The sequence below is a fragment of the Trachypithecus francoisi genome, unplaced genomic scaffold, assembly GCF_009764315.1.
Source record: "Trachypithecus francoisi isolate TF-2019V2 unplaced genomic scaffold, Tfra_2.0 Lachesis_group8, whole genome shotgun sequence".
Lineage (NCBI taxonomy): Eukaryota > Metazoa > Chordata > Mammalia > Primates > Cercopithecidae > Trachypithecus > Trachypithecus francoisi.
In genome coordinates, this window is record NW_022681473.1 from 2391243 (window position 1) to 2417236 (window position 25994).

Sequence of the window (25994 nt, forward strand, 5' to 3'; positions counted from 1 at the left end):
GCGCTGTGGGGGTGGGGAAGGGTCCCCTATTTTTAAAGTGTAATCTGGAGGTTACAATAAGCAGCTTAAGCGAAAACAATCTGCTTCAGGTTAATAATCTACTCAAATATTTTTGTCTGCCCTTTTCTCTCCTTCTGAGTACTCTTATTAACACATATGTTGTTACTCCTTAATTCCACATATGTTTTCTACTCTTAATTACATGTATATTACAACTTAATTACACATACATTGTTACACATCCTGTTAGGACGGAGTTCCCCAACCCTAGGGCCATGGACTGGTACCAGTCTGTGGCCTATTAGAAACTGGGCCACACAGCAGGAGGTGAGCAGTGGGGAAGCAAGCATTACTGCCTGAGCTCCGCCTCCTGTCCAATCAGTGATGGCATTAGATTCTCACAGGAGAGCAAATCCTATTGTGAACTGAGCATGTGAGGGATCTAGGTTGTGCACTCCTTATGAGAATCTAACTAAAGCCTCCCACAGCTGGCTGTGGAAAAATGGTCTTCCACAAAACTGGTCCCTCGTGCCAAAAAGGTTGGGGACCACTATATTATGGTATCCAATGGGTATCTCTTCATTTTTCTTCATTATTTTTCTTTCTACAGTCTGAATTATCTTTATAGATCCATGTTCAAGTTCACTGATTCTTCTGCCAGGTCAAATTTGCTTAGCCCCACTAGTGAGTTTTTCATCTAAGTTATTATATTTCACAACTACAGAATTTCTATTTGGTTTACTTTATCATTTCTGTCTCTTTATTGATATTACCTATTTGATGAGTCTTTGTCATCACACTTTCATTCTTTAATGTGGTTTCTTTTGGTTTTTGGAACATAGTTATGATACTTATTTTGAAATCACGTCCTTACATTTGGGGTCCCTCAGAGATAATTCCTATTTACTGCTCATTATTCTTGTTTAAGGGTCACAATTTTCTGTTTCTTTGCATATCTCATAATTTTTTTTGTTAAAAACTTATTTTAGATAATATATCATAGAAACTCTGGATTCTAATTCTTCTCCCTAACCAGGGATGATTTCTGTTGCTCGTTTATTTGTTTGTTGGCTTGTTTATGCCTTCTCTGCATGGATTCTGCAGCGTCTGTGTTCTTCTGCAGTGTGCAGCCACTGGTGTCTCTGCTCAGTTTTGTTTGTTTTAACTCTTATGTTTGTTTTGTAAGCCCGGCTTCATTGGTGTCACCCCTGGATCAGCACAACCTAGTGGTCAAGCCATGATTAGTCAGACATTTGTTTAAACATCTTGAGCCAGTGAATCTTCCACCCTCTGCTGAGGGGATCTATGTGTGGGTTGGGACATTCAAAGTTCAGGCACTTTATAACTCTGTCCTGTATTTTACTGTCTGTTTTCAAAAGGTCTCACAGTCAGCCAAGGATAAGTAGATAGCGGGAAACCTCTCTGATCTCTCCTGTGAGCATGTACAATCTTCCATATCTCCAGACTTCCTTTTAAAATTTTTCTTAATCTGTCGCTTGCCCAACCAGTATTGGAACATTAGATTGCTGTGATGTTGGCTGCCTCCAATTATTTGCCACTGAAATCGTTGTTGCTTGACATAGTGCATAGGGTTTTCTGTGGAATTCAACATCAGATGAGCCTTCTTTGTTGCTGGTCCTCAAACCTACTGTGCCCCTGAGCTTGGGTGGGGAGATGGCAGCCCCATGTTAAATCAGAACAAACCCTGCTATTCTTAGGCAGGTTTGATATTTTTTTATTTAATTAGCACTTTTCAATTTTTGTATTTCTTTGGTTAATTTCCAGACTTCTTAAATGGTTGTTTTTGACAGTTTTGTCCAGTTTTATCATTGCTTTTCAGGGAGTGGTTATACCAAAGTGCTCATTCCACCATCTCAGAAGTGGTCCCGGCCGGGCGTGGTGGCTCAAGCCTGTAATCCCAGCACTTTGGGAGGCCGAGACGGGCGGATCACGAGGTCAGGAGATTGAGACCATCCTGGCTAATACGGTGAAACCCCGTCTCTACTACAAAATACAAAAAACTAGCCGGGCGACGAGGCGGGCACCTGTAGTCCCAGCTACTCGGGAGGCTGAGACAGGAGAATGGCGTGAACCCGGGAGGCGGAGCTTGCAGTGAGCTGAGAGCCGGCCACTGCACTCCAGCCCAGGCGGCAGAGCAAGACTCCGTCTCAAAAAAAAAAAAAAAAAAAAAAAAGAAGTGGTCCCTATCTTGTTAATTTTATTTTTTTTAATACATATAACATTAACATACTTCCAAAAGTCAATACTAAACAAAAGGAACTACTGAGAGAAATCTTCCTCTCACCCATCCATATCTCTTCCATCCTAATTCCCCCTACCCCTTATAGTTAACCAGTTTCAGTGTTTTCTAGTTTATACTTTGTGTGTGTGTGTGTTCTTTATGAGACATGATAATTTTCTCATTTCCCAAAAAAGTACTATTCTATATATGCTCTTTTGAATTTTGCTTTTCTCACCTAACAACATCTCCTAGAAATCACTCAATATCCATTCACAGAGATCTTTCTCATTTTATTGCTAAAGTTGCATAGTATTCCTTAGTGTGACTGTACTATAACCTTTCAACCAATCTGTTATGCTTGCATGTGTAGGTAGTTTCTAAATGGCAACTATGCTCACCATTCTTTGGCTTTCCTACCATGTCTCTGAGAGATACATCTACTTTATCAATCGAATCTACCCCCAAGAAGGGATTCTCTGAGGCTGCCACCTCAAATCTTAGTCATTTGCAAGAGCCTCCACTATAGCTGCTGCTCTGGACTGTCTATTTCTGACATGTGTTCTCCATGTTGACATTTAATGTTGAGCCTTATTTTTCTGGTGATAATTCTGTCTGTGCTGCTTTTCAGTCTTCTATGCACCCTTTAAATTTTTTTAAATAACATTTCAACATATACAATTCAGTGTCATTTAGTACATTTACAATGTTGTGTTCTCTGTGCCATTTCTAAGAATTTATTTCCAATCTCAAGTCATAAAGATTTACTCATGTTTTCTACTAAGGAATTTATGCCTTTAACTCTTATTTTTTGGTCTCTGATCCATTTTGAGATAATTTTTATATGCTATGAGGTATGGGTCCAACTTCATTCTTTGATATATGAGGATCCAGTTGCCCCAGCACCATTTGTTAAAAGACCACTCTTTCCACTGATTTCTTGACACATTTGTTGAAAATGAATTGACCATATATGTGCGTGTTTATTTCTACATTCTCTATTATATTCCATTGGTCTATATGTCCATCCTTGTGTCCTAGAGACCACAATGTGTCAGTACCACATTATTTTGATTACTGCAGCTTTGTAAAAGTTTTGGAAATGGCAGGCCTGAGTCTTCCAACTTTGTTCTTTTTCAATTGATTTTAGATTATTTGGGGCCCTGGAAAAATTCCATTTACATTGTAAAATCAGTTTTTAAATTTCTGCAAATAAAAAGACCCTTGGAATTTTGATAGGGGTTGCATTGAATCTGTAGATCACTGGGTAATACTGTCAACTTGACAATATTAAATCTTCCAATCTGTGAACACAGGATGTATAGTTCTATTTAGGTCTTCTTTAATTTTTGTCAACAGTGTTTTGTAGTCTTTAGTGCAGAAGTCTTTCACCTTCTTGGTTTAATTTATTCCCAGCTATTTTACTCTTTTTGATGCTATTATAAGTAGAATTTTAAAAATGGACTTCCTTCTTGGGCTGTTCATTCCTGGTATATAGAGGCACAAATGATTTTTTTAAATAAATGTTGAACATGTACCCTGCAATTTTGCTGGACCTGTTTATTAGCTCTACTAGTTTGTGGATTCTTTGAGATTTTTTAGATATAAGATGTCATTATTGAATAAAGAGTTTTACTGCTTCCTTTCCAATTTGGATGCTATTCATTTACCTGTTTATTTATCTGCCTAATTGTCATGGCTAAAACTTTCAGTACATTGTTCAGTAGCACTGGGTAAAGCACACAGCCATATCTTATTTTTGGTTATGGGAGAAATTTTTCAGTTTTTTTCTCGTTAAGTATATTAGCTGTGGATTTTTCACAAATCCTCTTTAACACATTTTGAAAGTTTCATGTTTTTATCCTGAAAGGTTGTTGAATTTTGTCAAATGCTTGTTCTGAGTCAATTGAAATGATCACATGGATTTTTTTCCTTCATTTTATTAATGTGGTGTATTACATTGATTGATACTCTTGTACTGAACCACCCTTGCATTCCTGAGATAAATTCCATGTGGTCATGGTATATAATCCTTTTTAATATGCTGCTGAATTTGGCTTACTAGTACTTTGTTAAATAAAATATTTTAGTATCTAGTTTTTCTTTTCTTGTGATATATTTGTCTGGCTTTGGAATCCATGTAATACTGGCCTCATAGAATGTATTGCAAAGTGTTTTCTCCTCCTCTGTTTTTTGGAAGAGTTTGAGTTAATTCTTCAAGTGTTTGGTATAATTCAACAGTGATGCCATCTGGTCATAGCATTTTCTTCATTGGAAGGTTTTTGGTTACTGATTCAAACTTTCTACTTGTTATGGGTCTGCTCATAATTTCAATTTCTTTTTTATATTAGTATTTTGTGAATTTGTCCATTTTATCTAGGTTATATAATTTGTTGGTATACAGTTATTCATAGTATTCTCTTATCACACTTTTTATTTCCGTAAGGTCAGTTATATCGTTCCCACTTTTCTTCTTATTTTTGTTTTTTTCTGTTGTGTTTCTACTTTTATGATTTTAGATATGTGCAACTTCTCTAATTTTTTCTTACTAATTCTAGTTAAAGGTTTTCAACTTTGATCTTTTCAAAAATAAGCAACTTTTGGTTTTGTTAAATTATCTCTGTTGTGTATTTAATCTCGAATTCAGTTATCTCCACTCTCATACATATTATTTCATTCTCTCTTTTAACTTTAGGTTTAGTTCGTTCTTCTTTCTCTAGTTACATAAGGTACAATATTAGGTTATTGATCCTTCTTCTTTTTCAGTGTGGGCATTCGCAGCTATTTTTCCTCTAAGCACTTCTTTCACTACATCCCATAAGTTTGAGTATGTTGTGTCTTCATTTTCACTTTTTGAAAGTATTTTATAATTTTCATTCTGATGTCTTCTTTGACATAATAATTTTTAAAGAGTGTGTAGTTTTGGCCGGGCGCGGTGGCCCAAGCCTGTAATCCCAGCACTTTGGGAGGCCAAGACGGGCGCATCACGAGGTCAGGAGATCGAGACCATCCTGGCTAACATGGTGAAACCCTGTCTCTACTAAAAAATACAAAAAACTAGCCGGGCAAGGTGGCGGGTGCCTATAGTCCCAGCTACTTGGGAGGCTGAGGCAGGAGAATGGCGTAAACCCGGGAGGCGGAGCTTGCCATGAGCTGAGATCCAGCCTCTGCACTCCAGCCTGGGTGACAGAGTGAGACTCCGTCTCACAAAAAAAAAGAGTGTGTAGTTTTATTTCCATGAATTTGTTAATTTTTAGATTTTTCTTCTGTTACAGATTTCTGGCCTCACTATATTGTAGTTAGAGAAGATATTTCATGTGATTTCTTTATTTTTAAATTTATTGAGACTCTTTTGTGGCCTAACATATCATCCCTCCTGGGGAATGTTCCATGTGCACTTAAGAATGTGTAGTTAGGTGGAATGTCCATATTTGTTTATAGGTCTAGTTGGTTTATAGTATTGTTCAAGTCCTCTCTTTTCTTATTGGGCTTTTGTCTGGCTGTACATTATCTTGTGGTTTTTGTTTTTTTAATTTTAAAAATATGCATATTTAGTGTATAAAACATACAGTTAAATCATTAACATAGTGATGCAAATTAATATATCCATCATCTCACAGTTATTCTTTTGTGTGTATAAGTGAGAAAAGCTATAATCTACTCAATTGACAAAAATTCCAAATGCAATATACTATTAACTATTCTCATGTTATACATTAGATTTCTAGACTTGTTTATCCTATATATCTGCTACTTTATATCCTTTGACCTACATCTTTCCATTTCCTTCCCCCACACCTTGCCCACGGTAACGACTATTTTATTCTATCTCTGTATATTTGACTTTTTTCTTTTTAAGATTCTACATATAAGTGAGATTATTTAAAACTTTCACTTGTATTTGGCTTATTTAACTTAGCATAATGTCTTCCAGTTTCATCCATATGGCAAGTGGCAGGATCTCCTTCTTTTTTAATGTGGAATAATATCCCATTGTACACATATACACCACAGTTTATTCATCCATCAAAGGACCCTTAAGTTTATATATTGTGACTCATGTGTATAATGCCACAATGAATATAAGAGTGCAGATATCTTTATGAGGTGGCGATTTTATTTTCTTTAGGAATATACCCAGGAAGAAGGATTACTGGGTCGGATGATGGTATATTTTCAATTTCTTTAGGAGTCACCATTCTGTTTTTCATTATGGCTACACCAATCTACAGTCCCACCAACACTGTACAAGAGTTCCCTAACCCTAGCCAACACTTAATAGCTATCCTAATGGGTGTGAGGTGATATGGTAATTTTGATTTGCATTTCCCTGATGATTAGTGATATTAAATGTCTTTTCATATATGTGTTTGCCATTTTTATAACTTCTTTGCAAAAATGTCTACTCAGGTCCATTGCCCATTTTTTAATTGGGTTATCTGTTTTCTTGCTATTGAGTTGTATGCATTCCTTATAAATTTTGGATACTATCCCCTTATAAGATACATGGTTTGCAAATATTTTCTTCTAATCTATAGGTTACCTTTTCATTTTGTTGACTGTTTCCATTCCTGTGCAGAAGTTTTTTAGTTTGATGGTATACCAATTATTTGTTTTTGTAGCCTGAGCTTTTGGTGTGATCTCCAAAAAATCACTGCCAGAGCCACGTCGAGCTTTTCCCTTCTGTTTTCTTCTGATTATGGGTTTTGGTCTTATGCTTAGATCTTTTATCCATTTTGAGTTTATTTTTATTTATGGTGTAAGGCAGCGATATCCAATCTTTTGGCTTCCCTGGGCCACATTGTAAGAACAATTGTCTTGGGCCACACATAAAATAAGCTAACAATAACAACAGCTGATGGGCTAAAATAAATGCAAAAAAAAAAAAACTCAATGTTTTAAGAAAGTTTACAAATTTGTGTTGGGCCTCATTAAAGCCATCCTGGGCTACATGTGGTCTGCGGGCCATGGTTTGGACAAGACACAAAACTGGGTTTCCTAACATCATTTATGAGCGAGACTATCCTTTCTGTGTTGTTTTCTTCATGTTCTTGTGGAGAATTGGTTGATCGTATATCTTTGAATTTCTTTCTTGGCTCTCTATTCTGTTCCACTGGTCTACATGTTTGTTTTTCATGCCAGGACCATACTGTTTGATCAATAGTTTTGTAAAATAAACCAGAAAGTATGATATCTCCAACTTTGTTTTTCAGAACAGAATTTTCAGAATTTCATTGGCTAGTAAAGGTTCTTGCTATTCCATACGAACCTCAGAATTTAAAAAAATTTTCCATGGGATTTTGATAGGGATTTTATTCAATCTGTATATTGCTTTGGATATTATTGACATTTTAACAATATTATTCAGATTCATGAGCATGGGATATCTTTCCATCTATTTGTATCTTGTTTAATTTCTTTCATCAGTGATTCATAGTTTTCAGTGTACAGGTCTTTCATCTTCTTGGTTAAATTTGTTCCTAAGCAATTTCTTTGATGCTATCATAAATGGGATTGTTTTCTTGATTTCTTTTTTGGCCAGGTCATTATTTGTGTATAGAAATGCAACTACTTTTTTATATTGATTTTATATTCTACAACTTGACTGAACTCATTTATTAGTTCTAACAGGTTTCTTTAGCAGAGTCTTTGGGGTTTTCTATATGTAGGATCACGTCATCTTCAAATAGAGATAATATTACTTCTTTCTGATTTGAATGCCTTTCATTTATTTTTCTTGTCTGTTTGGTCTTGCTAGTACTTCTAGTACTACATTGAGTAGAAGTAGCTAGAGTGGGCATCCTTGCCTTGTACTGGATCATAGTGGAAGAGCTTTTGTTTTCCCTCATTGATTATAATGTTAGCTGTGGGCTTTTCATAAATGGCATTCATTATATTGAGGAGTGTTCCTTCTATACCTGAACTGTTAGAATTTATCAAGAAAGGATGTTCAACTTCATCAAATGCTTTCTGTGTGTCAAATGAGATGATCATGTGGTTTTCATCTTTCAGTCTATTAGTGTGTATCACATTGATTGCCACATGTATATTAAACCAGACTTGCATGCCAGGGATTAATTCCACAGGGACATGATGTATAATCTTTTTGATGTGTTGTTAAATTTAGTCTGCTAATATTTTATTAAGGATTTTTGCATCAGTATTCTTGGGTTATATTGGCTTATAGTTTCCTTTTCCAGTGATGCCTTTGTCTCACCTGGGTATCAAGGTGATGCTAGCCTCATAAAATGTGTTAGGAAGTATTCCGTTTAGCTCCATTTTTTTTGGAAGAGTTTAACAAGTATTAGTATTATTTGAATATTGGGTAGTATTCAGCCATGAAGCTATCTGGTTCTGGGCTTTTCTTTGTTGGAGGCTTTTTTTTTTTTTTTTAACTTTTATTTTTGATTTAGAGGGTATATGTACAGGTTTGTATGTTGCATCATGGGTATATGGAGTATATTGCATGATGCTGAGGTTTGGGGTGTGGATAAGCCTTATCACCCAGGTAGTGAGCATAGTACCCAATAGGTAGTTTTTCAGCCCACCTCTTTGTTCCTCCCCGAAGTAGTCCCCAGTGTCCATTGATCATCTTTATGTCCATGTTTACTCAGTGTTTAGGTCCCACTTGCAAGTGGGAACATGCAGTATTTGGTTTTCTGTTCCTGCATTAATTTGCTTAAGATAGTGGCCTCTAGCTGCATCCATGTTGCTGCAAAGGACATGAGTTCATTCATATTTCTTTCTTTCTTTCTTTCTTTTTAGATGGAGTTTCACTCTTGTTGCCTAGGCTGGAGTGCAATGGTATAATCTCAGCTCATTGCAGCCTCTGCCTCCTGGGTTCAAGTGATTCTCCTGCCTCAGCCTCCTGAGTACCTGGGATTAGAGGCATGTGCCACCACGCCCAGCTAATTTCATATTTTTAGTAGAGGTGGAGTTTTTCCACGTTGCTCAGGCTGGTCTCGAACTCCTGACCTCAGGTGATCCACCTGCCTGGCCTCCCAAAGTGCTGGGATTACAGGTGAGAGCCACCGCACCTGGCCGAGTTCATTCATTTTTACAGCTGCATGGTATTCCATGGTGTACATGTACCACATTTTCTTTATCCAATCCACCATTAATGGGCATCTAAGTGGATTCCATGTCTTTGCTATTGTGAATAGTGCTGTGATGAACATACAAGTGCATGTGTCTTTTTGATAGAACAATTTATTTTCCTTTGAATATATATCCAGTAGTGGGATTGCTGGGTCAAATGGTAGTTCTGTTTTCAGTTTTTTATTTGAGAAATCTCCAAACTGCTTTTCACAGTGGTTGAATTAATTTGTATTCCTGCCAACAGTGTATAAGCATTCTCTTTTCTCTGCAGCCTTCCCAGCCACTTTTATTTTTTTGACTTTTTAATAATTGCCATTCTGACTGGTGTGAGATGGTATCTCCTTATGATTTGGTGGGTCTTTCTTTTTTTTTTTTTTTTTTTTTTTTTTGAGACAGAGTCTTGTCCTGTCTTCCAGGCTGGAGTGCAGTGGCACAATCTCAGCTCACTGCAACCTCCGCCTCCTGGGTTCAAGCAATTCTCCTGCCTCAGCCTCTCGAGTAGCTGGGAATACAGGTGACTGCCACCACACCTGGCTACTTTTTGTGTTTTTAGTAGAGACGGAGTTTCACCATGTTGGCCAGGATGGTCTCGAATGCCTGACCCGAGATGATCCACGTGCCTCGACCTCCCAAAGTGCTAGGATTACAAGTGTGAGCCACTGCGCCTGGTCTTATTGTGGCTGTGACTCACATTTCTGATTATTAGTGATCATGAGCATGTTTTTTTGTTTGGTTACTTGTGTATTTTCTTTTAAGAAATGTATGTTCATGTCCTTTGCCGATTCGATTGGATTATTTGTTTTTTGCTTGTTGATTGGTTTAAGTTCCTTATGGATTCTGGATATAGGACCTTTGTCAGATGAACAGTTTGCAAATATTTTTTCTCCCATTCTATATGTTGTCTGTTTACTCTGCTGATAATTTCTTTTGCTTTGCAGAAGCTCTTTAGTTTACCACTGTGATCTCTTTGCTGTTGGTCTGTTCAGGCTTTCTATTCCTGATTTAATCTTAGCAGGTTGTATTTTTTCTAGCAATTTATCCATTTCCTCTAGGTTATTCAATTTGTTTGGATATAATTGTTCATAAAATCCCTTATGATCCTTTTTATTTCTGAAGTACCTGTTGTAATATATTCTCCATTTTCATTCTGATTTTTTCTTCTCTTTTTCTTGGTCCAAGAGTTTGTTGATTTTATTTTTCAAAAATCGATTCTTTGTTTCAAAAATTTAAGTCTTAGTTTTATTGACTTTTTTCCCCTATGGTTTTTCTATTCTAATTTGTCTCTGTTCTGATCTTTATTCTTTCCTTCTGCTAACTTTGGCCTTAGTTTGTTCTTTTTCTAATTCCTTGAGGTATAATTTTAGGCTATTTATTTGAAATATCTCTTCTTTTTTTAATGTAGGCAAGGCATTTAGCGCTGTAAACTTCCCTCTTAGAACTGCTTTTACTGAATGTTTTGCTTTTGGTATGTTGTGTTTCCACTGTCATTTGTCTGAAGATATTTTTAAGTTTCTGTTTTCATTTCTTCTTTTACTCTACCCATTGCTGAAAGTAACTTACTGAAGTCCCTAAGTATTATTGTAGAACTGTCTTTCTCACTCCAATTCTGTCAATATATTTTCTTATATTCTGGGGCTCTATATTATGGTGTGTCTACATTTCCAATTGCAAAGTCTTGGGTAATTTACCATTTTCTCAGTATGTAATGTCCTCTTTTGTCTCCTATAACAATTTTTAAATTCAAGTTTATTTCTTTTATTAGTATAATTACCTCCAGCTTTCTTTAGGTTACTATTTGTATGAAATATCATTTTTCATTCTTTCACTTTCAATCTACTTGTGTCTTTAGATCAAAAGTGAATTTGTTATAAATAACATAGGTTGATGGTTTTCTTTTAAATCCATTCTGCCAACCTCTGCCTTTTGGAGAATTTAATCAATTTACATTTAAAGAAATTCTGACATTTTGTGCCTTTTTTTTTTTTTGCCTTACACTTTTTAAATACAACATTTCCTCCCTTACTGCCTTTTTTTGTGTTTGTTGATTTTCGGTAATGTACCATTACAATGCTCTATTCGATTGTCTGTATGTGTTTATATGTATTTTAAAGACTTTATATTTTTAGAGCAGTTTTAGGGTTCAGCAAAATTGAGAGGAAAGTACAGAGATTTCCCATATACCCACTGCACCCATACATACACAGCTTTTCCCATTACCAACTCTCCCACCAGAGTGGCACGTTTGTTACAACTTATGAATCTGCATTTATACTTTATTATCAAAGTCCCTAGTTAACATTAGGGCTCACTCTTGGGGTGTACATTCTGTGGGTTTCTACAAATGTGGAACACGTTGATATGGTTTGGCTCTGTGTTCCCACCCAAATTTCATCTAGAACTGTAATCCCCATGTGTCAGGGGAGATGGCCTGGTGAGAGGTGACTGAATCATGGGGGCAAACTTCCCCCTTGCTGTTCACATGATAGTGAGTTCTCATGAGATCTGGTTGTTTAAATGTGTGTGGCATTTCCCATCTCGCTTTCTTTCCCTCTCCTATTCTGCCACGATAAAGATGTGCCTGCTTCTCCTTCGCCTTCCACCATGATTTTAAGTTTCTGAGGCCTGCCAGTCATGCTTACTGTACAGTCTACAAAACTGTGAGTCAATTAAACCTCTTTTCTCACAAATTACCCAGTCTCAGGTAGTTCTTTATAGCAGTGTGAGAACGGACTAATATACATGTATCTACCATTATAGTATCATACAGATACTGTATATTTATATATATTTGTACATTTTCACTGCCCTAAAAGTACTCTGCACTGCCTATTCATCCCTTCTTCCCCACCAACCCTTGGCAACCACTGAACTTTTTACTGTCTCCATAGCATTGTCTTTTCTAAAACGCAATATGATTGGAATCATACAGTATGTAGTATCTTCACATTGCCTTATTTCACATAGTAATATGTTTTTTAATTACCTCCCTATCTTTTCATGGCTTTATAGCTCATTTCTATTTAGTGATGAATAATATTTCATTGCCTGGATGTACTACAGTTTATCTGTCTACTCACCTACGGAAGGACATCTCGGTTGCTTCCAATTTCAACAATCACAAATAAAGCTTCTGTAAACATCTATGTGTAGATTTTTATGTGAATGTAAGTCTTCACCTCCTTTGAGTAAATACCAAGGATGTGATTGCTGAATTGCATGGTAAGAAAATGTTTAATTTTATAAGAAACCACCGATTTAGATATACTTTGGATTATTTGGGGGATATATATACACATTCAGAAGTGGAATTGATGGATCCTGTGATAATTCCACTTTTAATTTTTTGAAGAACCACCAAACTCTTTTCCACCAGGGCTGAACCACTTTACATTCCCATTAATGGTGTATGTCAAAGTGGCTGTACCATTTTGCATTCCCACCAGCAATGGATGAGTGTTCCTGTTGCCCCCCCATATTGGCAAGCATTTGGTACTGTCAGGGTTTTGAATTTTGGCCATTCTAATAAGCATGTAGATATATCACATTTCTTGTTTTAATTTCCATTTCCCTAATGACATAAGATGTGGGGCATCTTTTCATATACTTAGTTGCTGTCTGTATATCTTCATTGGTGAGATGTCTGTTAAGGTCTTCAGTTTACTTTGTAATCAGGTTGTTTGTTTTCTAATTGTTAAGTTTTTAAGGTTCTTTCTATATTTTGGATAACAGTCTTTTATCAGATATATTTTTTACAAGTATTATCTCCCTTCTGTGGCCTGTCCTTTCATCCTCTTGATAGTATGTTTTACAGAGCAGAAACTTTTATTTTTAACAAAGTCCAGCTTATCAATTATTTCTTTCATGAATCATGCCTTTGGTGTCATATCTAAAAAGTCATCACCAAACTAAAGATCATCTAGATTTCTTCTTATGTTATCTTCTGGGATTTCTGTTCGTTGTTGATTTCCAAATCTTTTCTTGTGGTAAAATACACTTAACATAAAAATTACCATCCTAACCAATTTTAGTGTACAATTCAGTGAACGTATTACTTTCACAATGTTGTACAATCATCACTATCATCCATCTCCATAACACTTGTCATTTGTAATTATGAAACTCTATATCCATTAAACAATAATTCCCTAATTCCCCCACCACCTCCATCTCTTGAAAACCACCTTTTACTTTCTATGTCTCTGATTTGACTATTCTACATACCTCATATAAGTGGAAACATACAGTACTCTTTTTGTGACTGCTGTATTTCATTTAACATAATGGCCTCAAGGTTCATCCATGTGGTGGCATGTGTCAGAATTTCTTTTTTTTTTTAAAGCTGAATAATATTACATTGTATGTATACACCACATTTTGCTTATCCATTCATCCATGGACGTTTGGGTTGCACTGATGTTTTAACTGGTCTAAATAATGCCACTATAATCATGGGTATACAAATATATCTTTGAGACTCTGCTTTTAATCCTTCTGGGTAAATACACAGAAGTAGAGTTGATGGATCAGATAATTCTGTTTTTAATTTTTGAAGGAACCACCAAACTGTTTAACATAGAGGCTGCACCATTTTGCATTCCCACTAACAGTGCACAAGGATTCCAATTCCTCCATGTCCCTACCAGCACTGGTTATTTTCTGTTTATTTGGGATTTTTTTTGAGAAAGGTCTGGCTCTGTCACTTAGGCTGGAATGCAGTGGCGTGATTATGGCACACTGCAGCCTCAACCTAGACCTCTGGGCTTAAGCGATCCTCCCACCTTAACCTCCCATGTAGCTGGTACCAGAGATGGGTCTTACTGTGTTGCTTAGACTGTGTTTGTTTTTTAATAGTAGTCGTCTGAGTGTATGTAGGGTTGTAGTTTTGACTTGTATTTCCTAATGATTAGTGATGTTAAACAACTTTTCATGTACAATTTCCATTTGTATACCTTCTTTGGAGATATGTCTGTCCAAGTCCTTTGCCCATGTTTTTTCTTTCTTTCTTTTCTTTTCTTTTCTTTCTTTTCTTTTCTTTTCTTTCTTTTCTTTTCTTTTCTTTCTTTTCTTTCTTTCTTTCTTTCTTTCTTTCTTTTTCTTTCTTTCTTTCTTTCTCTCTCTCTCTTTCTCTCTCTCTTTCTCTCTCTTTCTCTCTCTCTCTCTCTCTCTCTCTTTCTTTTCTTTTTGAAGGAGTCTCACTCTGTTGCCCAAGCTGGAGTGCAGTGGCACCATCTCAGCTCACTGCAAGCACCACCTCCCGGGTTCATGCCATTCTCCTGCCTCAGCCTCCCGAGTAGCTGGGACTACAGGCGCCCGCCACCACGCCCGGCTAATTTTTTGTATTTTTAGTAGAGATGGGGTTTCACCATGTTAGCCAGGATGGTCTCAATCTCCTGACCTCGTGATCCTCCTGCCTCGGCCTCCCAAAGTACTGGGATTACAGGCATAAGCCACTGTGCCCGGCCCCTTTGCCCATTTTTCAGTTGCATTGTTTTTTGGTGATGACTTTTAGAAGTTCTCTATATAATCTGGGCATTAATCCCTTATCAGGTATGTGATTTGCAAATATTTTATCCCATCCTGTAGGTTGTCTTATTACTTAGTTGATATTCTTTTAATGTACACAATGTAAATTTTTTAAATTTATCTATTTTTACTTTTATTGCCTGTGCAAGTACAATTTATCTATTTTTACTTTTATTGCCTGTGCCTTTGGTGTCATATGCAAGAAGCACTGCCAAATCCAATGATGTAAAATTTTTCCCCTATGTTTCCTTATAAGACTTTATAGTTTTAGGACTTTGACCCATTTTGAGTAAGTTTTTGTACGCGGTGTTAGGTAAGGGTCTCAACTTCATTCTCTTTTATACATGGTGTTAGGTAAGGATCTGAACTTCATTCTCTTTAGTTAATTTTTGTACATGGTATTAGGTAAGGGTCTCAACTTCAGTTTTCCTCGCACCATTTGTTGAAAATACAGCACTTTCCCTATTGAATGCTCTTGGCACTCTTCTCAGGAATCATTTGATCATGTATACAATGGTTTATTTCTGGGCTCTCTATTGAATTCCATTGGTCTCTACATCTTTCTTTATGTCAATACCACATAGTTTTGATTACTGTAGCTTTGTAATAAGTTGGGGTTTTTGTTTGTTTTTTAGACATTCTCACTCTGTTGCCCACGCTGGAGTACAATGGCATTATCACTGCTTACTGCCACCTCAATCTCCCAGGCTCAAGCAATCCTCCCACTTCAGATTCTTGAGTAGCTGGGAATACAAGTGTTTACCACTACACCTGGCTGATTATTTTATTTTTTGTAGAGATGAGGTCTCCCTGTGTTCCACAGGCTGGTCTCAAACTCCTGGGCTCAGTCCTCCCACCTCAGCCTTCAAAAGTGCTGAGATTACAGGTGTGAGCCATTGTACCTGGCCTGTAGTAAGTTTTGAAATCAGAAAGTGTGAGTCCTCCAATGTTGTTCATCATTTTCAAGAATGTTTTAGCTATTCAAGGTCCCTTGAGATTCCATATGAATTTTAGGATGGGGTTTCTTCTTTCTGCAAATAACATCATTAGGATTTTTATTGGGATTATCTTGGATTTGTAGATTGTTTTGTGTGGTATTGACACCTTAACAATATTGGTCTTCCAATCCATGCACATAGGATGTGTTTTCCTTTTATGTCTACTTTAATTTCTTTTGGCATTGTTTTATAATTTTCATTGTACAAGACTTTCACCTCCTTGGTAAAGTTGATTCCTAAGTATGTTATTCTTGATGCTTTTTCAGCTTTTATTGAGGTATAATTGACAAAAGTACATATATTTAAGAACATATTTTACCTACTGTGAAATGATTACTACAATCAAGCCAATTAACATATACCTCACATAGTTGCCACGTGTGTGCGTGTGTGTGGTGAGAAAACCTAAGCTATACTCTTAGCAAATTCCAAGTTAGAATATATTAACTATAGTCACCAATCTGGACATTATGTTTCAAGACCTTATTCATCTGATAACTCTGTTTGTACCCTTCAACCAACATTTCCTAATTCCCCCACTCCCTGACCCCTACTAACCACCCTTCTACTTCGTTTCTCTGAGTTCAAGCTTTTTAGAATTCCATATGTAACTGGGATAGTGCAGTATTTGTCTTTCTGTGTCTGGCTATTTCACTTAGCATAATATCCTCGAGGTTCATCTATGTTGTCACAAATTGCATGATTTCCTACTTTTTAAAGGATGAATATTTCATTGTGTGTGTATGTGTGTGTGTGTGTGTGTGATGTGATGTGTTTATTTGGGATTTTGGTGATACACACACACACACACACAATGTTTTCTTCCTTTCTTTCTTTTTGAGACAGGGTCTCCATCTGTCATCCAGGCAGGAGTACAGTGGCACAATCACAGTTCACTGTAGCCTCAGCCTCCCAAGTAGCTGGGACCACAGTCATGTGCCCCCAGGTCCAGCTAATTTTTAAAATTTTATATAGAATAGGGTATCACTATGTTTCCCAGGCTGTACTCAAACTCCTGTGTTCAAGCTATCCCCCACCTTGGCCACCCCCAAGTACTGGGATTACAGGTACAAGCCACCATGCCTGGTCCACATTTCTTTATCCACTCATCCATAAATGAACACTATGTTGTTCATTTCTTGACTACTGTAATGCTGCAATGAACATGGGAGTGCAGATAGCTCTCCAGGATACTGACTTTGTTTTCCTTAGATATACCCAGAACTGAGACTGCTGGATTATATAGCAGTTCCATTTTTAATTTTGTAAAGAAGATCTATCATGTTTTCCATAATGACTGTATCAATTTACATTCCTAACAAAAATGTATAAGGGATACCTTTTCTCCACATCCTCACCAACACTTGCTATCTTTTGACTTTTTGATAATAGCTATTCTAACAGTTGTGAGGTGATATCTCAGTGTGGTTTTGATGTGCATTTCCCTGATGATAAGTGACGTTAAGCACCTTTTCATATACCTGTTGACCATCTGTATGTCTTCTTTGGATAAATGTCTCTTCAGTCCCTTGTCCATCTTAACAGGTTATTAATGGGATTATTAAGATTTTTTTGCTATTTAGTTATATGAGTTCCTTAATATATTGATATTAATAGCTTGTCAGATATATGGTTGGAAATATTTTCTCCCACTACATATGCTGCCTTTCCATTCTGTTGTTTCCTTTGTTGTGCACTTTTTTGTTTGATGTAGTTCTAATTTATTTTTGCTTTTTATTCCTTGTGCTTTTGATGTCACATCTAAAAAATCATCACAAAGACCAATGGCAAGGAGTTTTCCCCTGTTTTCTTTTATAGGTTTTATGGTTTCAGGTCATATGTTTAAATCTTATTCACTTTTCTGTACAGTGTAGGGTAAGGTTCCAATTTCATTTTTTTGCATGTGGATATCCTGGTTTCACAGTGCCATTCAAGAGAGTACCCTTTCCCCATTATGTACTCTTGGTGTCTTTGTCAAAGATTAGTTGACCATAAATGTGTGGGTTTATTTCTGTGCTTTCTATTCTGTTGCATTGGTTTATTTCTATACCAGTACCATGCTGTTTTGGTTGCTATAACTTTGAAATATAATTCAAAATAAGCATGTGTAATGCCTCTCACTTTGTTCTTATTGCTCAAGAATGCTTTAGATCTTTAAAGTCTTTTGTAGTTTCTTTCAAATTTTAGGATTTTTTTGTATATGTGTGTGAACAAAAGTCACTGGAAATTTGATAGGCATTGCCTTGAATCTGTAGATCACTTTGAGTAGTATAGATATTTCAGCAACATTGATTCTATTGATCTACAAACACCAGATACCTTTCCATTTATTTGTGTCATCTTAGAATTCTTTCAATGTTTCATAGTTTTCAGTGTCTAGGTCTTTTACCTCCTTGGTTAAATGTATGGCTAAATGTTATGCAGTCCAATTTCTCTATTTTTTATTTTATCTGTGCCTTTGGTATTATCTCATATCCAAATGAAGTCAATACCAAATCTAATGTCATGCAGTTTTTGCCCCATGTTTTCTTCTAAGAGTTTTATAGTTTTAGGTCATACATTTAGGTTTGTGGTCCACTTGAGTTAATTTTTGTATATGGAGTTAGGTAAAGGTCTCAACTTCATTCTCTCACATGAAGATATCCAGTTTTCCTGGCACAATTTATTGAAAAGGTAATCCATTCTCCATTGAATGGACATGGCATGCCTGTCAGAAATCATGTGTTCATATATGAAAGGATTTATTTAGGAGCTCTCTTCTTTTTGATGCTATTTTAAATGAAATTGTTTTCTTAATTTGTTTTTCAGGTTGTTCATTATTAGGTGTATAGAAATGCAAATGATTTCTGAATGCTAATTTTGTATCCTGACACTTTACTGAATTAGATTATTACTTCTAACAGGTGTTTTTTGTGGAGTCTGTAGCATTTTCTACATATATGATCGTGTCATCTGCGAACCGAGACAATTTTACTTCCTTCTTTCTGATTCGAGTGTATTTATTTGTTTTTCTTGCCCAATTCCTCTGGTGAGGACTTCCAGTACTGTGTTGAATAGAAGTGGTGAGAATATCTTTTTCTTGTTCCTTATCTTAGAGGAGAGGCATTCAGCTTTTCAGCATTGAGTATGATGTTAGCTGTGGGCTTTTCATATATGGCCTTTACTGTGTTGCAGTACATTCCTTCTATACCTAATTTGTTCACAGTTTTTATCATGGAAGGATGTTGAATTATGTGAACTGCATTATTTGCACTTATCAAAATGATTGTATGATTTTTATCTTTGATTTTATTAATGTAATGTATCCCATTTATTGCATATATACATTTAACTGTCCTTATGTACTAAGGATAAATCCCATGTGTTTGTGATATATGATTTTTTTAATGTGCTGTTAAATTCAGTTTGATCACATTTGGTTGAAAATTTTTAAGTGTACTGTCATAAAAAATATTGGCCAGTTATTTTCTTTTCTTATATTGTCCTTGTCTGGCCTTAGTATGAGAGCAATGCTAGCCTTATAAAATAAGTTGGGATTGTCCCCTCTTTGTTTGGGGGGAATATTTTGATCTTATACTTCCCCCTCTACATTTTATTTTTGATGCCCCAAGGTACACCTTTTAATATTGTGTATCCATTGAGAAATTATTAAAACAATAGTAATTTTAAATTATTTTTCTTTTAACCTTTATACTAGAGTTATGTGATTTATATACTACCATTATACTATTATTCTTAAGTTGCTATATATTTATTTATTTATCAGTGAATTTTGTACTTTCATATGTTTTCATGTTACTAATTACCATCCTTCCATTAAGCTTGAATAGCTCCCTCTGGCATATCTTGTAAGGTAAGAGTAGTTGGTGATAAACTCCCTCAACTTTTGTTTACCTGAGAAAGTCTTGTATCTGTTTCATATCTGAAGGACAGCTTTGCTGTGTAATGTATTCTCAGATGGCAGTTTTTTTTATCTTTCAGAACTCTGAATATATAATTCTATTGTTTCCTGGCCTGGAAAGTTTCTGCTCAGAAATCCACTGATAGCCTTATGGAGGTTTCTGTAGATGTAAGAACTTTATTCATCTTGCCGCTTTCAAAATTATCTTGTCTTCCATTTTTTACAGTTTGATGGTAATATATCTAGGTGAAATCTCTTTTAGATGGAACCTAATTGTAATTCTTTGAGCTTCATGTACGTAGATGTCCATAAATCTGGGGAGAGCCCCAGATATGGGAAGTTTTCAGCCATTATTTCTTTGAATTATCTTTCTACCCTTTACCTCTCTCCTTTCCTTCTATAAATCCTGTGTGAACATTAACTCTCCTGCTGGTGTCCCATAAATCCTGTAAACTTCCCTTATTACCTTTTCATTCTTTATTTTTCTCCTCTACTGGATATTTTCAAATAATTTATCGTCCAGTTGACAAATACTTCCTTCTATTTGATTAAGTCTGCTGCTGCTGCTTTCTATTTCACTTTTAATTTCATGCGTTATATTCTTCACCTCCAAAATGTTTGGTAATTTTTTAGGATTTCTATTTCTTTATTAAATGTCTCCTTTTGTGTATTAATGATTTCTCTCTTCTCTGGTAGCACACTGAACTTCCTTAAATCAGTCGTTTTTAATTTTCTGTAAGGCAATTAACGTATCCCAATTTCTTTGGAGTCAGTCCCTGAAAATTATTGTATTTCTCTGGTGGGTGCTATGTTTCCTTAGTTTTTCTGTTTCTTGTTACAATGAATTGAAATCTGCTCACTTGATGGAGTGTTAAGTAGGTAGGGTGCAGCAGCTGTAGCCCAGGTGAGAATATAATGGAATACACTTCTTTGCAGCTCCATCAGCTGAGGTCAGCAGTGGCAAACATTACAAGAGTCCTTGGTGGCCAAGGCTGAGTGTTCTGATGCTGTTGTGTAGAGTGGTGTTCATAATATCCCTTTCAGATTGTTTGTGATTAATGTATAGAAATGCAACTGAATTTTGTGTACTGACTTGCTATCCTGCTACTTCGCTGAATTAATTTATTCAGTTTTTGTGGTGAGTTTTCAGGGATTTCTACATATATGATCATATCTATGAACAAATATAATTTTAATTCTTCCTTTCCAATTTGGATGCCTTTATTTCATTTCTACATTCTCCGGCTAGAAAGTCTACTACTATGTTTAATATAATGGCTGAAGTAGGCATCTTGCTTTATTCCTGATGTTAGAGGAAAAGCTCTCAGTCTTTTAACCATTATGATGCTCCTTGTGGGGTTTTCTTCTAGGAGTCTTTTTCTTTGTGTCCTTTTATTTTTAGTCAACATGTAATAATTGTAGATATTTATGGGATACACAGTGATATTTTGATACATGTATACAATGTGTCATAAATAATATTCATCACCTCAAATATCATTTCTCTGTTTTGTGAGCAGTCAAAATCCTCCATCTTTCTGTGCCTAATTTCATTTAACATATTCTCCAAGTTCATCCATGTTGCTGTGAATGACAGGACTTAATGCTTTATTATGACTGAATAATATTCCATTGTATTTACATACCACATTCTTTCTCCATTCATCTGCTGATGGAGATTTAAGTTGATTTCATATCTTAACTGTTGTGAACAGTACTGCAATAAACATGAGAATGCAAATATCTTTTCTATATACTGATTTCCTTTCCTTTGAGTCAATACCCAGTAGTGGGACTGTCAAACTGTATGGTAGTCTACTTTTAATTTTTTTGACAAACACCATAGTATTTTCCTTAATGACTCACTAATTTATATTCCCATAAATAATGTATTATTTCCCTTTTCTCTGCATCCTTGACAGCATTTGTTATTTTTTGTCTTTTTGAAAACAGCCATTCTAACTGAGGTGAAATAATATATCATTGTGGCTTTGACTTGTATTTCTGTGATGAGAGATGTTGAACATTTTTTCACATATCTGCTGGCCAGTTCTTCTATTTTGCACATTTCTAAATCAGATAATCTGGTGCTTTTTGCTGTTGAATTGTTTGAATTCCTTGTATATTCTGGATATTAATCCCTTGTCAGATGAATATTTTCTCCCATTCTGCAGGATCTCTCTTAACAGTTTATTATTTCTTTTTATGTGTAGGTTTTTAGTTTGATATAGTCCCATTTGTCTACTTTTGTTTTTGTTGCCTGTGCTTATAAAGTCTTACCTATAAAATCTTCACCTGGACCCATATCCTGAAGGATTTCCCTTCTGTTTTCTTCTAGTACTGTTTGCTTCAGGTCTCATGTTTAAATCTCTAATCAATTTTGAGTTGATTTTTTTATATGCTGAGAGATAGTCTAGTTTCATGCTTCTGCATATGGATATCCTGTTTTCCCAACATGATGCGTCTAACATAGTGTCCTTTCCCTGAAGTGTATTCTTGGCACCTTTGTCAAAAACCAGTTGTCTGTAAATAAATGGATTTAATTCTAGGTTCTCCATTCTGTTCCATTGGTCTATACATCTGTTTTATGCCCATTGCATGCTAATTTGGTTACCACTGTTTGGTATACATGGGGGATTGCTTCCAGGCCCCCCTGTATATACCAAAAGTCATGTATATTCAAGTCCCAGAGTCAGCCCTGTGTAACGCACATATACAAAATGTTAGCCATCTGTATACATGGTTTTCACTTTTGTGAATACTGCATTCTATCCTTGTTAGATTATGGGGAAAATCCACATATAAGTGAACCTACACAGTTCAAATCCATGTTGTTGAAGAGTTGACTGTATTTTGATGTCAGGCAGTGTGGTGCCTCTAGCTTCAGTCTACCTGCTCAGCATTGTTTGTCCTATTTGCAGTCTTTTGTGGTTCCATGCAAGTTTAAGGATTGTGTTTTTTCTATTTCTGTGAAGAATGTCATTTTTTTTTTTTTTTAGATTTCTCTTTTCTCTCTCTCTTTTTTTTTTTGACTGATACATAATACTATGGGGTACATGTGCTATTGCTACATGCATTGAATGTGTAATGATCAAGTCAGGGTATCCATCACCCTCAATTTATCATCTGTATGTGTTAGGAACATTTCAAGTCCTCTTTTTTATTTTGAAATATATATTGCATTGTTAAATATAGTCAACTGACTCTTATCAAACATTATAAATTATTTATTCTAACTAGCTGTATATTTTTGTCCACTAACCAACCTCTCTTCACCCCCCAAACATACCTTTCACAGCCTTCGGTATCTATCCTTCTACTCTCTACCTCCATGAGATCAACTTTTATAGCTCCCACATATGATAATAATATAAGATAATTATCTTTCTGTGCCTGGCTTAAAATAATGACCTCCAGCTCCATTCATGTTGCTGCAAAGGACATGATTTCATTCTTCTTTGGTCAATTAGTATTCCATTGTATATATTTACCTCATTTTCTTTTTCCATTTATCCACTGATGTACACTTAGGTTCCTGAGTCCATATCTTTGCTGTTGTGAATACTGCTGCAATAAACATGGGGATGCAGGTATATTTTTAGTATACTGATATCTTTTCCTTTAGATAAATATCATTAATGAGATTGCTGGATTATATCATATTTCTCTTTTTAGGTTTTTCAGAAATCAAACTGTTTTCTATAGTATTAATTTATATTCCCACCAACAGTGCATAAGAGTTCCTTGACATCCTCTCCAGCATTGGTTATTTTTTGTCTTTTTAATAATAGCCATTCTCATTCTGGTTTTGACTTGCATTTCCCTGATACTTACTGATGTTGAGCAATTTTTTCATATACCTGTTGGCTACTTGTATGTCTTCTTTTGAGAAATATCTATACATGTCTTTCGCTCACTTTTTATTGGAATTGGTTGTTTACTATTGAGTTATTTGAGTTCCTAGTATATTCTGGGTATTAGTACCTTGTCAGATGAGTAGTTGGCAAATATTTTCTCCCATTCAACAAGCTGTCTCTTCATTCTGGTGATTGTTTCCCTTGTTGTGTACAAGCTTTATCATTTAATATAGTCCCATTTGTCTATTTTTGTTTTTTGTCCGTGTTTTTCAGGTCTTATCCATAAAATCTTTGCCTAGACCAATGTCCTAAAGTGTTTCCCCAATGTCTCCTTCTATTAATAATGGTGTTATTGTTTCATGCCTCATGTTTAAGTCTTTAACCTGTCTTGAGTTGATTTTGGTATGGCAAGAGATAGAAACACTTTCATTTTTCACATGGATATCTAATTTTCCCAGCTCCATTAAGTGAAGAGGGTGCTCTTTCCCCAGTGTATGTTCTTGGCACCTTTATCAATAATCAGTTGGCTGTAAATACATGGATTTATTTACAGGTTCTACTCTGTTCCATTGGTCTATAAGTTTTTATTCCAAAACCATGCTGCTTTTGATGCTATAGCCTTATATTTTTAAGTCAGGCAGTGTGATGCATCCAACTTTCTTCTTTTTACTCAGAATTGTTGTGGCTATTCCAGCTTTTTTTTTTGGTTCCATCTGAATTTTAGGATTTTTTTCTATTTCCAGGAAAAATGGCATTGGTATTTTAACAGAGACTGCATTGAATCTGTAGATTGCTTTGAGTAGTATGGTCATTTTAATTTTGTTAATTCTCCCGACCCATGAGCATGGGACTTTTTTTGTGTGTTCTCTTCAATTTCTTTCATCAGACTTTTATAGTTTTCCTTGTTAGAGGTTTCTCACCTCTTTGGTTAAATTCATTCCTAGATTTTTTGTAGTGGTTGTAAATGATAATGCCTTCTTGATTTCTTTCTCAGCTGGTTCTTTGTTGGTATATAGAAATGCGCCTGATTTTTAAATCCTGTAACTATAATCAATTTATTGATCATACTGAAGAGTTCTGATCTTTTGTATTTCATGGGATCAGTTGTAATATCCCCTTTTTCATTTTTGATTTTATTCATGTAGGTCTTCTTTCTTCTTGGTTAGTTTAGCTACTTTGTTTCTTTTCAAAATCCAACTTTGCATTTCATTGATCCTTTATATTTAGTCTCTTGTTCTGCTCTGATCTTTGTTATTTCTTTTCTTCTACTAATTTTACATTTGGTATGGTTTGTTCTTGCTTTTCTGGTTCCTTCAGGTGCATCATTAGATTATTCAAGATCTTTTCTACCTTTTTTGATGGGGGCATTTATTACGATAAACTTTCCTCTTAGCATTGCTTTTGCAGTATCCCATAAGTATCAGAATGTTGTGTTTCTATTATCACTTGTTTCAGTAAATTTTTATTTCTGCCTTAATTTCTTCTTTGACCCAATGGTCATTCAGGAGCATGTTAATTTCCATTTCCTTATACAGTTTTGAATGCTCCTCTTATTTATTTATAGTTTTATGCTATTGTGGTCTGAGAAGATATGTGATACTAATCCAATTTAAAATATATGTATATTTAAAATCATACTTAGTCTCCTAACATATAATATATCCTGGAGAGTGTTCCATGTACTGATGAGAAGAGTGTGTATTCTGCAGCTGTTTTATGAACTGTTCTGTAAATGTCTGTTAGGTCCATTTGGTATTAAGTGCAGTTTAAATCCAATGTTTCTTTGTTAATTTTTTGTCTAGATGATCTGTCTACTACTGGAAGTGGAGAATTGAAGTTCCCAAGATTGTTGTGTTGAAGTCTACCTTTCCCTTCAGATTTGATGTTTGCCTTATATATCTGGGTGCTTTGGTTTTGGGTGCATATATGTTTAGAATTGTTATATCCTCTTGGTCAATTGATCCGTTTGTCACTATATAATGACTTTGTCTCTTTTTACTGTTTTATCTGATATAAGTATAGCTACTCCTGTTTGGTTTTTGTTTCCTTTTGCATGTAATATCTTTTCCCATTCCTTTACTTTCAACTATGCATGTCTTTACAGGTGAGACGAGTTTCTTGTAGACAGCATTTAGCTGGGTCGTGTATTTAAGTTCATTCAGCCAGTCTGTCTTTTAAGTAGAAAGTTTAATCCATATGCAAGGTTATTGTTGATATGCAAGGGCTTATTCCTGTCATTAATTGATTTCTGATTATTTTGTGTGCTTTCATGAAGTTGTCATTTCACATCTTCATGTAAGACTCCCTTAAGCATTTCTTGTAGGGCCTGTGTCATGGCAGTTAATTCCCTCAGCTTTTACTTTTCAGGGAAACACTTT

The 25994-nt window shown here is 35.5% G+C and overlaps 1 protein-coding gene across 3 annotated transcripts in view; it reads left to right on the forward strand.

Annotated features, from left to right (window-relative positions):
* The window catches only part of KCNQ1 (potassium voltage-gated channel subfamily Q member 1), a 401184-nt gene that overhangs the window by 168938 nt on the left and 206252 nt on the right, over window positions 1-25994 (forward strand). The gene's annotated exons all lie outside the window — the stretch shown is intronic.